At 39.1% G+C, this 13,443-nt stretch overlaps 2 non-coding genes across 2 annotated transcripts; one reads left to right on the top strand and one right to left on the bottom strand.

The window, feature by feature from the left end:
* Positions 1–1,714: 1,714 nt before the first annotated feature.
* TRNAG-GCC (transfer RNA glycine (anticodon GCC)) lies at positions 1,715–1,785 on the top strand. Its single transcript has one exon. It is a non-coding gene; the product is annotated as a tRNA-Gly (tRNA).
* A 283-nt stretch (positions 1,786–2,068) lies between these two features.
* Positions 2,069–2,140, bottom strand: TRNAA-CGC (transfer RNA alanine (anticodon CGC)). Its single transcript has one exon. It is a non-coding gene; the product is annotated as a tRNA-Ala (tRNA).
* Positions 2,141–13,443: the final 11,303 nt, after the last annotated feature.

The raw sequence follows: 13,443 nt of genomic DNA, 5'->3' as shown, positions 1-13,443 counted from the left end.
TAGTCATTGGTGGGTCACTAATAATGTTTGCCATTAGATCATACTTCTTATTTGATTCCTGCCACCTGTTTAAATTTTTAAATTTGTAGTGTTTCTCATGAAGTTTTAGATTGCCTTTTTATTTTGAATCATAACATTTCAGAGTTCAGATGAACTTACGTCATCCAGTTGAGGGCTTTTCAACGTTTTTTATTCCAGACTTGTAAGCCATCAAACAAATGCAAATAAACGGGAGAGGTTATAAATGAGCTGGTGAAGTGTGGAAGCCAGGTAAAGAAGGTGAGCTCCCCCCACTCCCCCAACATGCCCCATCCCCACCCCACCCCTCCTGTGCTGGCTAGTGGCCCTGAGACACTTCTGGAATGCAATTTTAAAACCTCATTTCTCCTCTAGTTCTCTTATTTTAAGGAACTGAGATCCTAAAAAGTAAAATGATTTTCACTTGCTCCCCCATATGTTACTAAGACTGTAGTCTAGATTTCTTTATTCCTTAATCTCTTTGTTATCTCTTACATCTTTATAATTCTGTATTGTATTTGTCTTCAAATTTTGCTTTGTATGCACCCACTTAAAAAAATGCTTAAAAATAAATCTTGATGTAGAAGTCTCACCTTATTTCAGCAGTTTGTTATGTTCTTTCTTTAACCCCAGTCTTGATACACAATATTCCTGAGCTACACAGGAAATAATTCTGGTGTAACTACACAGTGTTTTATTCTGTTGTAGGCAGGAGAGTGGCTAAGCAACGAAATACTAAGCATGATACCACTTGTGTTCCCACCTTGACTCTGACAGCCTCACTTTTTCTCCTTTGCTAAGCTGAAGTAATGAGAACACCCACTTCACTGGGTTGAAGTTCACGTGTAATGTACTTACACGGCCCAGCACACAGCGACCGCTATGTGCTTACTGTTATTTCTCAGTCATCCCCTTCCCCCCAAATTCTTTTTGGCCTTCAAAGATCCTATAAATTGCTGGGAACTTCCCTCTCAGAGATAAAGGGGCAATAATGCCTAAGTCCAGAGTCTTCTATCTTATGTTTAGATTCATTTCCATGAATGCATTTCCTTCACTTTACTTTCTCCTCCTCATATAACTTCACTGTATGGTTTGCAATTTTACTTTCCGCGGAAACAAAGGGTAACTCATACTGTGGAGTATAAAAGAGTCCTGGAATCAAGTTTCTCACTATCAAAGAAGGGACATCTTACAGATTCTAGGTCACTTGTCAAGAATCACCAACGTTCCAAAGATGCCTGCTCACATCGCATAGTTCCAATATACTTGGATCTAAGCGCCAGTTCGCCTTCACTGCTCCGTCAATCCTACTCCCAACCCCTGACAAATACCCCATGTATTTGCCTGAATTAGCTAAGATAAGAAAAGTAAAACAGGAGTGGTTGTTTTAAAACATCTAAACATCTGAACACACAACTAAGTAATTATGTAATTTTGTGTCTACATATTAATAAAATTTTTATTTGCCTCATTCACCGAGGACAACTTCAGAAGACAGAACCTCCTCTCAAGGTTCAACAGAACTAGGTATAATGAGTTTTTTTGGTAAATGTTAATTCAATGTTTATAGTTATTTAATTAAAAGACTCCATTGCTTTTTCTGAAGTTGAATTAAGGACTTCACTCTGTAACAGAAAACTCACTGCACATTGATAAATCTACTCTAGTAAGGTGTGGGAAACAACTTACAGGAAGAGCATTGGTGGTTCAGTGGTAGAATTCTCGCCTGCCACGCGGGAGGCCCGGGTTCGATTCCCGGCCAATGCAATATGATGTTTTCCCTTTTGCCACACGTCTCAGCTCCTCAAAACGAGTTCATTAGTAAGTTAGGAATGGTCATTTTATGCAAATAAAGATGACGAGCATAATTTCCCGTTTGGGTTTCTCTTGGAGCAATTAAAACGGCTGATTCCCTGAGGCGTGCCATATTTTTCGAGACTTTCTTTTATATATTTTTGGGGCGTCTAGAGTACACATGTGAAATGTAATAGGACATACATTTACTATTATATGGGTTAAAAAAAAAAAAAAAAAAACACCCTGGGCTGGTTGGAGATGCCGGGGATTGAACCCGGGACCTCACACATGCGAAGCGCGCGCTCTACCACTGAGCTACATCCCCCAGCCAAGGGATCCCTTTCTGTTATAGGCATTCATTCAGGCTAGCGCCAGACCGACGACTCTGGTTAAGTTTCAAGACTTTATTTTGGTGAAAGCTTCCGCGGCATCTTCTTTTCTACTTTTGCCACTTCCTTTAGAAACTGTTTCTGGGATGTATCAGAACTCCATGCAGCCAGCGTTGTGGGACGCAAACCTGACTGGCTCTCGAGCACTCCTGCCGGGCGCCTGGAGCCCGAACTGACACCCTGCACCCTGCCGAGCGGCGGGGCGGGACGTCCCAGCACAGAGTGCCAGGCCGAGCCCGACGCCTCCGTCGGCTTACTGCGCAGGCGCTGCAGAACGCGGAGGTGGGGGTGCATCCGGCGCTTTGTTGCGGAGAAGAGCCCCTAGTACTGGGTACGAGGGAGCAGGCGGGAATCGCCGCAAGCGCTGTCCTGGCGCCAAAGGAGACCTGCTCCTGAAGCAGAGCGGTGGGGACCTTCTGTGCACAGCCGAAAATCTTTCGGATTTACCTGTACAGCCGCTCCTCCCCCACCAAAACAAACCCACATCTCAGGAAAACATGTTCACGCCAAATCCCCATAAACTGGCTTTGTAGGGGTTACAGCCAACTCTTGGAGGAGAAAATGACTTCACAGCATGCTTTTTATGTGGGGTCCAAACTGAAAGAAAACGACACCAACATCCTCTTTGTAGCTTAATTTTACATAAATGATAAGGTCGATGGGAGATACCTCCTCATGATGCTCTTTTCTCGCCGGTATTTACACCTTGGACCCATCTGACTGATACGCTGTGATAGAAACGTAAGTCTTTAAGACTACTTCATTGTGTCCTCTGAACTCTTCCTAATCTCTTAGCCTACTCCCAGCCCCAAAGGAAGAAATGTACTCCAGTCGTGTTTCCTTGAAATAACCTCTCTCTCTCTGAAATATGAGTGCTGGGTAATACGTTGGACTAACTTACCTTATAATGAAATGATGTGTTTGATCCTTTCCAGTGCAGTTTAAACTTATACCACCCCAAAGAAGTGAAGGCTGAGTGGGAAAAGCCTCGGGTGCCCTGATGGGAAAGAACAGGGGAGCGATTTTGTGTCGGGGGAGCTGGGCTTTAGATGACCTGTAAGGCTGACCCAAAGGGCACACGGTGAGGGCCTAGAATTTCCAGTTTTCCGTTGCAGTAGAGCGCCCCTCGTAAACTGAAAAGTCAGCAGGCCAACAGCCAGAGCAGAAAAGCAGAAGTTTCAAAATAACTCTGGGTAAACCACAAGTTTCATAATCAAGTCCTAGATTAAAAATAAGTTACTGTGTTTGCTTACAGTAATTTCAACAAATAATGGCTCAAATTCATGATCAGATTTTGTTTTTAATGAGAACAAGTCAGAACAAGCCACATACTGATTTAATACAACTTCAATGCAGAATGTCTTTAAAAAAAGATAAAAGCCACATCACTGAACCGTCATTAAGGAGCTCTGCTCCAAACTGAAACATTTCCAAACCAACCCCTGCTTTCCATCCAGAGTCACTAGAACATGAACCTCTTCAGCTAACTGAGTCAAGAAACAGAGAACCAGTTTTTACCAACCAGGGTTTTCACCAATGCAAATGGCAAGTGTAGTATTCAGTTAGTTGTAAAGGAAGCATGTTTGCCTTTGGTGACCGCACCTTGACATCCTCTTTAGGATCCCTTCCTCATATTAAGACTTACTTCTCCATCATCTGAGGCACTTCCTTTCTGGGACTTCATTCTTAGGCAAGAACCTTTGTTCTTAAGGTTCAGAGCTAAGCCTCAAGAAGGCTCTTTCTAAATTGTTCACTCCTATTTATTCTACCAGTCCAGGACATAACTTGGTGAATTGGGTAAAGAAAATGAAGTCAAGCTCTAAAGCCAAGAGAGGATGTGAAATCGATTTACTGGCCTGGCATAACCCAAGAGAAAGATGGCTTTTTCAGCCACTGTAGTGGATGGGAAAGATGAGATATATGGCACACTTTAAATTAGGGACTACTTCTCGGATCCCATTTATTCTGTATGCAAATAAGACTGCCCCTGCTCTGCTTACAGATGAAGATAGGCTGAACAAGTGTCCAAAATCATGCAGTATTAAAAAGACACTTCTATCTTCCACCTTCCCATTTCTCTTGGTTGGGGACAAATTTTCCTCATTTTCAGTCTCTCTGTCACACATCGTGCACACTCCCCTCCCATTCATAACAATCAACCTTACACCCCCACTTTGAGGCAGGTGACTTTTATCTCTGGTACGATTTCCATATTTCCTTTCACATTCTTGCTTCAGCTCCTGGCAATCTTTGTCCAGCAGGTATACAGCATCTTTCCCTCCAAGTTGACAAGTTAAGGTGCTTGTTCCCAGTCCAAGCAGCAGTTCTTACTCCTATCCACACATTAGAATTACAAGAGTCTTGGAAAAAATGCTGATACTTGCTCGAGCCCACTCCCAACCAATGAAGTCAGAATTGCTAGGAGTGGATGTAAGCATCAGTACCTTTTTAAACTTTCAGGTTATTCCAAGGTGCAGCTAAGCCCTGGAGAAGGCGATGGCACCCCACTCCAGTACTCTTGCCTAGAAAATCCCATGGACGCAGGAGCCTGGTAGGCTGCAATCCATGGGGTCGCTAAGAGTCGGACACGACTGAGCGACTTCCCTTTCCCTTTTCACTTTCATGCATTGGAGAAGGAAATGGCAACCCCCTCCAGTGTTCTTGCCTGAAGAATCCCAGGGACGGGGGAGCTGGTGGGCTGCCATCTATGGGGTCGCACAGAGTCGGGCACGACTGAAGTGACTTAGCAGCAGCAGCAGCTAAGCCCAAGAGCTGGTACTTAAGGTCTATTTTTTCATGACAACAACAGATGTCTAGTGATGGTTTTAACTAACCTTACTGTGTTAGTCATCTCACAAGATATACATATATCAAATCATGTCATGCACTTGAATCTAGTACAATATTATATGTTAATTATATCTCAATAAAACCGGGGAAAAACCCAAGAGATGTCTGTGGCCAGTCCAGTGGTTCTCAAACTTGGCAGTAGATTGAAAGTACCTGGCAGGCTTTAAAAAAACTCTGATGCTTGAATTCCATTCCTAAATATACTTATTTAATTGGTTCGAGAGTGGTCTGGGCATAGGAATTTTAAAAGGTGATTCTAATATGCAGCCAAGGTAAAGAACCGTAGTGTTCAAGTACATGCTTTCTCAAGATCTTCACCCAATTATGTGAGCAGCCAAGCTTTCTAAAATTCTGACAGTAGAGGACTACTCACTGCCCAGGGACTCCCACATTGGGAAGCTGGCATTGCTAGAGGATGAAAGAAACTATCTCAGTCCAACTTCTCCTCCCTATTTTCCTTCATATAAAATAAAGCTGGTAGAGGCAGGTGTTCAAGTGCTAAAAACAAACATGCCTTACCCTTGCATATCCTGTCTCCTCTAACCACCCCCATATCACATGAATGAGTTCTTCCAACCAGCTGTCCCTGCTGATTTGCTGGCCATTAGAAGGGCTCAAGATGAGACTAAGAAAGAATAGGAGTGGAGAATCTACACCTGGCACCTGGGAATGCCCTGTGCTTGTGGCTTCCTGGATGAAAAAGGAGTGCTTTACTCAACACCTAAAGGAACAGGCAGCTCTTTGAAATACATTCTTTTGCTTCTCAGGGTCATAACTATTAGTTATTCTTCATCACCACAGTTAATTATCATTAATAACAACCCAAGGGCCAAAAAAACTACTGGTTACATTTAATTCAGAGACAGCTAATAAACATTACTCTTTTCAATAAGTACCCCTAATGTGAAAAATGACAATGATCATAATTTGCATTTAGAATTAGAAGTATTTATTGAACAGTGTTAGATTCTACTTGGAAAGATGCACATTCTATAATTTAGATTCTGGTTACAAATAGATGGAAACAGAAGGAGGTACATATTTAAGATGACATTTAAGGGAGAAAAGATGTTACAGAAAGCCCATACTTCTGGAAACTCAATGGTCAGTTTCAGAAAGGGTGTTATAGGCCTACAGGGAGAAAAAAAAATTTTATCTGTATGGGATATGAAAGATTTTTCCAAACTTAAATTATCTGCTCAACCACAGGAATCCCTATAGTCTTATACTGGCCTATTCACAAAAGCTGGAAATAGGGTATATATTCTCTTGTGGAGTCCTCTGACTGAGGTCTTATTTTACCAACTAGTTAGTCCCCTGGAGATTAGGTATCATATTTTATTCTATATGAACTCCCCATAGCATCAAGCACTCACTGAGTTCTACTGAGGCACATAATACATCCTGGCTTTGCAATGTCAAGTGGGAAATTGGTAGAAAGGCTGTTTAAGGGTAAATGGACATAAAGGATTCTATTGCACTGATGAAGATATTCTAAAGGATATTCTAAAACTGGATTATGGTGACTGTTGCACAACTCAATAAAATTAACCAAAATTATAATACTTAGTCTGGCAGTTAAAACGGTTGTTTTATGATATGTAAATTAGACCTCAATAAAGCTTTAAAAGAGGGGGTGTAAAGAAATAGAATGGGCTAGCAATGGAATAGGATTAATGTTACAATAAGAAGTTATACATACAGATTGCATAACTGATTGGAAAAATAAAACAGATGATGCACAAAAGAGGAAAAGTGGAGAATGAAAGGCAATGATTTCCTGTGATGTAGAAAGGAACAAACAGTTGTTACACAGATAGGGAAATGAATGTTTCTAATAACTGTTACAAGGATAAGGGAATGAACAGCATTTAGATAAATGTTACGTGGAGCTTCAGAAAGAATTCCATAGTGTTGCAAATATAGATGTATATATTGCATGAATACAATAATAATATAAAATATGTAATATATGTGTTAAGGACTCTGTACATATTTGTTAATGCAAAATATCTCTGATATTAATTCACTATTGATTTACTTACAGATATATTGAAAATTGGGATTATGAGAAAAGGAGGTGTCAAAGATAATTCCCAGTATTCTGGCTTGAAAAATTACATGCATCATGGTGTCATTCAATGAAACAGAAAACATGGGAGGGAGAGTGAACTTTATAGATAGTCATTAATTCCATTTTTATTCTGTTCAAATTGGGATAATTCATCTCTCTCAAATGGAATTTTAAATGGATACTTAGATGATGAATTGGAGACAAAAGAGAGGTTTTGTGTTGAGATATATATTTGAGAAACACTAGTGTAGACAAAACAAAATCATGGATTGGATGAAACTATTTAGGGAGAGAGCAGAGAATGAGACAAGAAAGAACTGAGGGTCTGGCTTTGAGAAACCCTAATATGTAAAGACTGAGAAAGGAGAATGAAAAGGAACAGCCAGCGATACAGAGGAAAACCATAGTAAGATTTCAGGGATCCCAATGAGAAAAGAATGTTTCAATACAGAGTTAAGTTTAAAAATACTGGCACCTGAGAAATCAGGTAAAATTTCAAAGATATAAAATGTCCCTCAGATTTAGTGACATGGAAGTCATTGGTTAACTTTAATAGCAGTTATTTCACAGAAATCAAATTTTAATTCTTCTAATATATGCCATGCGATTCACAGTTACTCTCTCTGGGAAGTTTTCTTGTTTTCTAGTGAAAGAGGTCTGTCAAGCTCTTTACTTTTAATACCTAAACTTAAAGAAACTATTTCTTTTGAAGCAAATTCATCTGGAAATTTATGAGATCCTAGGAATCAAGAAAGGACAAGAGACACAACTACCTTTAATCACAAAAAAGTTTGCAAATAGGAAAGATTATTCTTTTATTCTTTTCTGGTCTTAAAAAAAGATCATATTTACTCATTTACGTATTCATTGACTCAGTGGGCATCTATTGATCACATACCATATGTCAGGCACTATGCCTGGAACTGAAGCTAAAAAAGTGACAAAGTTAGCAATGCCCCCAAGCTAACTGTACTTAGAGGTAATAACTGAGGAAGCAGCAAACATAAAGAAAGCATTGATTATACAATAAAGGCTATGGTAGAAGGAACTAATGTGAGCACAAAAGAGGAACACACAATCCAGACCAGGGGATCAGGGAAGATTTCATACTTAAAGCTACTCAGACTTTAAGTATGAGTAGCGGTTAGCCTAGTGAGGATGGGGGTCGGGGGATAAGGAAGATGAAGAACAAACTAAGTAGGAGGAACAGAGTACAAAATGACCTCGAAGCCAAGAGGATCATAAACCTTTCAGGAATGGAATATATTTAGCGGGGTGTGTGTGCTATGTTGTGGAACATGACAAGAAGGAAGCTGGAAAGTAGACAAGGTCTACTTTACACAGAGTCTTGTAAATATCCTAGGACCATGGAGAGCTGTGAGAAAACATGCAGAGTTCTACAGAGAGAAAACACACGAGTTTTATTTTTAGAAAAAGCATTCTGGCCTTAGATTATAGAGCATATGGAGTGGGTCCCAGCAGGAAACCACTGGAAGCTTCCTTCTGCTCTCAAGCAATGGAATAATAGACTCAGGCAAGAAATGATGATCTAGAGTTGCATTCTACAATATAGTAGCTACTAGCAACATATGTCTATTGAAATATGGCTAATGCAAATTGAGAAGGTAAAATATCTCATTAGAAGTTTTTTTCTTTTTTTTTTTAGAAGTTTTTTTCATGATGACTACATGTTGAAAATATTTTTATATACTGGATTAAGTAAAATAGATCATTAAAATTAATTTTACTTTCTTTTTACTTTTTGTCAGTAGTAGTTCTATTGGACAACACTGATTCTGAGACTTTGTATTGGAAATAGAGAAGGAGAAAACTGAATTAATGAAGAGATATTGAGGAAGTGGGTTTGGCAGAACTTTCATAATCAATTGGACAAGAGGGATAAGGAAAAGAAAGGAATAAATGATTCCAAAGTTTCTGACTTGAGCAACTAAATGAAAGAATGATAGACTAAAGAGAATCAAGGATAAGAAAGTTTGTTTTATTTTTTATTTTAAGGTAGAAGAAGTTTCAGTATGTTTGAGTGAAAATATGGAGTCAGAAGAGAGGGAGACAACAAAGATATGAAAGAGTGAAGAGTGGTTAATAAAGATGAGATGTTTAAGAAACTGAAAAACTTGAAATATTTGGGCTTCCACAGGGACATTAATTCACCTCAAGAAGAAGGTTGAGGCCTGGGTGGAGTAGGCAGTGAGCCCAATGCATATCTTTAAGAAATGGAGGGACTTTCCTGGTGGTCCAGCGGCTAAGATCTGAGTTCTCAATGCGGGGGGCCCAGGTTTAATCCCTGTTAGGGAACTAGATCCCCCATGCCACAACTAAGAGTTCAAAGGCCACAATGAAGATCAAAGATCCAGTATGCCACAGTCTGGTCAAATAAATAACTATTAAATAAAATAAATGAACAAGGGGTTGGGGGATGGGGGTTGGTGATGGGAAGGAAGTAGATTTATAGCATAGTAGTTATCCAATAAATATTAGTTTCTTTAAACAGTTCACATACAAAGTAATAATTCTATTTTGTATTTGTAAAATAATTCTAATTTTATTCTAATTCACATTAGAATATTTCATGTTTCTTTCCACAAACATATGAAAACACAATAAATATCTACCCCTTTTCTCTCTCTCTTTCAACACACACACACACACAAACACACATACACATTTACATATGCTCCCCACTACAGATATACATTAATCCAGTTTTTTAGACAAAAATGTTACAGAAATTGGGAATATCCCCTGAAGGAGGGCATGGCAACCTACTCTAGCAGTCTTGCTTGGAGAATCCCCATGGACAGAGGAGCCTGTGGGCTGCAATCCATGGGGTCACAAAGAGCCAGATACAACTAAGCATAGCACAGTTACAGAAATTGGAGGTAAATGTGTTAAATTGTGCAATTTCTTTTAGTGATACAAATAGAAAACAATGATATACTGTTTCTTAAAATCATTAACAATAGAAACTTCATAAATGTGCTCAAAAAATAGCTTCTAAAGGTTAGATGCAGGCCATGCTGGTAGATGCTGAAGAAGCATCTTTAGACAGATTTTTATACTGAAAAGAGTGCTGAACAGGAGTCAGAAGATCTGGTATCCCCAAAGTGGGCAAGGGAGGGTGGGATGAATTGGGAGATTGGGATTGACTTTATACACCACTATGTATAAAATAGATAACTAACAAGAACCTACTGTATAGCACAGGCAACTCTACTCAATGCTCTGTGGAGACCTAAATAGGAAGGAAATCCAAAAAAGAGGGGATATATGTATACATATAGCTGATTCACTTTGCTGTACAGCAGAAACTAACACAACATTGTAAAGCAACTATACTCCAATAAAAATTAATTAAAAAAAAGAAGACCTGGTATCCAAGCAGATTGGTCAGTTATCAGTTAGGTGTCTGGGGCAAAACATTTAACTTTGTTGAAGCTCCACCTTCTCATCTGTAGAAGACAGATGGCTTTTATAGCTCCTACAACTCAATAGGGTCTTTGTGAGGATTCAGTAAGAAAATGTACTGAAAATTCTTCTGTGACTTGACAAATGCTCATATAAGTTATCTTGACCTAGTTCCAATAAAAATTTATCACAGTCACTACAGTACTGATAATATTCATATTCATAATGGGGAGTTATGAACTGAGTCAAATTTACAATTGCTTAAGGATGGTTATACTACTTGTTTACTGATTATTGATCATTCTGAACTTTTGTGGGATTTCTTTTCTTGTTTAGAGGAAATACCAAAATACATCACTTCTTTTAGATTTCCGTCAAAGTGTGGCCCTTGAGTCATCTCATCCAAGTCACCTGAAATATATGTTTAAAGCAGAGTTGCCTGAACTCAACATCCAGAGATTCGGCCCTTTGGGCTAAGATTCAAGAACCTGTATTCAAGTGTGACTCTACACACTATAAAACATTTTAGAACAACTTTGTTGAGACACAGTTTATCCATTTATGGTGTACGATTCACTGTTTTTTTTGTATATTCACAAAGTTGCACAATCATCACCATAAAATCTAAAGTCTATTGGGTTAGTTAAAAGTTTCATGGAGGTGGCTGTTCTGTGGGCCCAAATATAAAGAGCCCTCCCCTAACCCCAGTATAATGACAAATAAAAGAATTTTTGCATGCCATCAGACCTCTCTGCTGGTCTGCTTTCTGAGCACTAGTGCCCCTTGCTAAACAAATTTCCATTTTACAAAAGGGTTAGGAGATAGTATACAGACAACATGCAACTGTTGCACGGCCAAGTTGCTGAGCATAATCAGAAAGCGTTTGTAAGGGGAAAAAAACACGATTAGGCTAAGGCTCCTCTCAGCCCCTCTTCAGATTATGAGACTGACGTGGTGCCTACTGTGCTAAGAGGGCAGATCTCTCAGGCCCTCTTAAGGCCTGCATTCTGATCTAAAGGTCTTTTTCTCTTAAGAATTCAGGATCGATGCAACTTCCTAGTATCCTTAGACAGAGCATGTTGTTAATAGCTTATTGATATTTTCAGTTTGTCAGCTTCTAGAACTCCATTGTTGATTCAGTTTCATCTCTGTTTAATTTGAGGGGAAAGACTTTTAAACAAAAACACTTCATTGTTCTGGTAAATGGTAACCTAAACAGTGACGTGTGAGCCATAAATACTCAAGACTTTAGAAGAAGCCACAACTCTAGTTAGGCTGATGTTTTAGGAAGTCTGCAAAGTGCTTTTCTTACTCTATGGGGAGAATAATGTTCTAGAGAAGCATCTTTGGAAAGCTAGGTAAGTTTCTTTTCTGGTTTTTACAGAGAGGTCTTATTTAGTTTACAGGGTTGTAAATTTCTTGAGCATCATATTCACTTAAGAGCATTATAGAGACTTCCCCAATGGTCCAGTGGCTAAGACTCTGCACTCCCAATGCAGGGGGCCAGGGTTCTGTCCCTGGTTGGGGAATCCCATGTGCCACAACTAAGAGCTCACATGCCACAGCTAAAGATCCCACATGCCGAATCTATTACACACTGCAGCCACATAAATAAATATTTTTTAAAAGAATAATAAAATACTGCTTTACCAAAAAAAAGTATTATATGGGTAGGTGTGTCTGATACACACACATAATCTTTTCTTATCCCCCTAGGCTTCTCTTCTCTTCTGTTGAAACTGATAGTCACTCTAGGGAGGTCATATCAACAACATCTGAATTTGATTATGAAGATTAAAAACCAAAAACCCCCACAAACTTACAGGGGGTTTAGACCAAACATTCCTTTTTATAGATGAGACAACCAAGGGTCAGATCAGACGATAACTTTGAACTCAAATTCACTTTTCTGCTTTCCTTGGAGTGGGTGGTCATACCTCTAGAGGGAATTATCTTGAATTAAAGTTAAAAGCTCAATGAAATATGATTTTCAGGGTAAATTCTAAAAGCTGTCATGAAGTTAAGTCCTACTCTCTGTTAAGAGCCAAGTATTATATTTTCAAGATTATGACATTAAAATGAAAGCAGAGTGGAAGTTATGTTTTAAAATTGGTTATCTTCCATTATGTCAAAATAAAAGCAGAGAGCAAGTTATATCTTAAAGTTGGGTATTTTCCTCTGCTATATGCAGACTGTCAATTCAGTATAAAGCTCAGCTCAAACTATCTATGAATGGTTTCTAAATTCCAGAAACCTCTCTGGGAACATTGTTCAAACAGCTGGTGATATTGCCACATATAGATCCTGTCTTGATTTAAAGCATGGGCCCCCACAACATTACCCTTGTTTATATGCCTTGAAGCAGCCCCTAGTTCCAGGAAACACTTTGTCATCATGCATTTGACAATTTTTGGTTGCCATCAGCCACGTCACAAACTTAACACTCAGCTTTCCCAGTCAGTCTTTCCAGGGACCTAACTCACCTCTGTCTGTTTGGGTTTCCATGCTGACATTTAGGAAAACAACAGCCACTCGACTCAGAAAGCCCTTTCTCTATATTCGTACTAATTTTAATATTGACTCTCCTAAAAGCTTCAAAATATTTTAAGGATTTTCCCCCCTCTTTTTTTTTTCACAGGATCGAGCTTCCAACTTGTATTTTTTAAGTGCTTCCAAATTTTTTCTTAACATATGTTGCACAAAGTCTGTCCTATTAACAGAACCCACTCCTCTTCCAAATAGTATAAAAATCCAAAGATTTAGCCTTTCAGCGAGCGTTTCTAGGTTGTACCATTAATTTGAGCTTTGTGTTTAGCTCAAATCCATTTGTTTAAATTCAGTTCAGTTCAGTTCAGTCACTCAGTCGCGTCCCACTCTTTGCGACCCCAT

This window comes from Bos grunniens, chromosome 2 (genome assembly GCF_055505025.1).
Source record: "Bos grunniens cultivar Pamir isolate PY7600 chromosome 2, Bosgru_T2T1.0, whole genome shotgun sequence".
In the NCBI taxonomy this organism is placed as follows: domain Eukaryota; kingdom Metazoa; phylum Chordata; class Mammalia; order Artiodactyla; family Bovidae; genus Bos; species Bos grunniens.
Note: the sequence above shows the minus strand (reverse complement) of the source record. Positions and strands in the feature narration are given on the sequence as shown.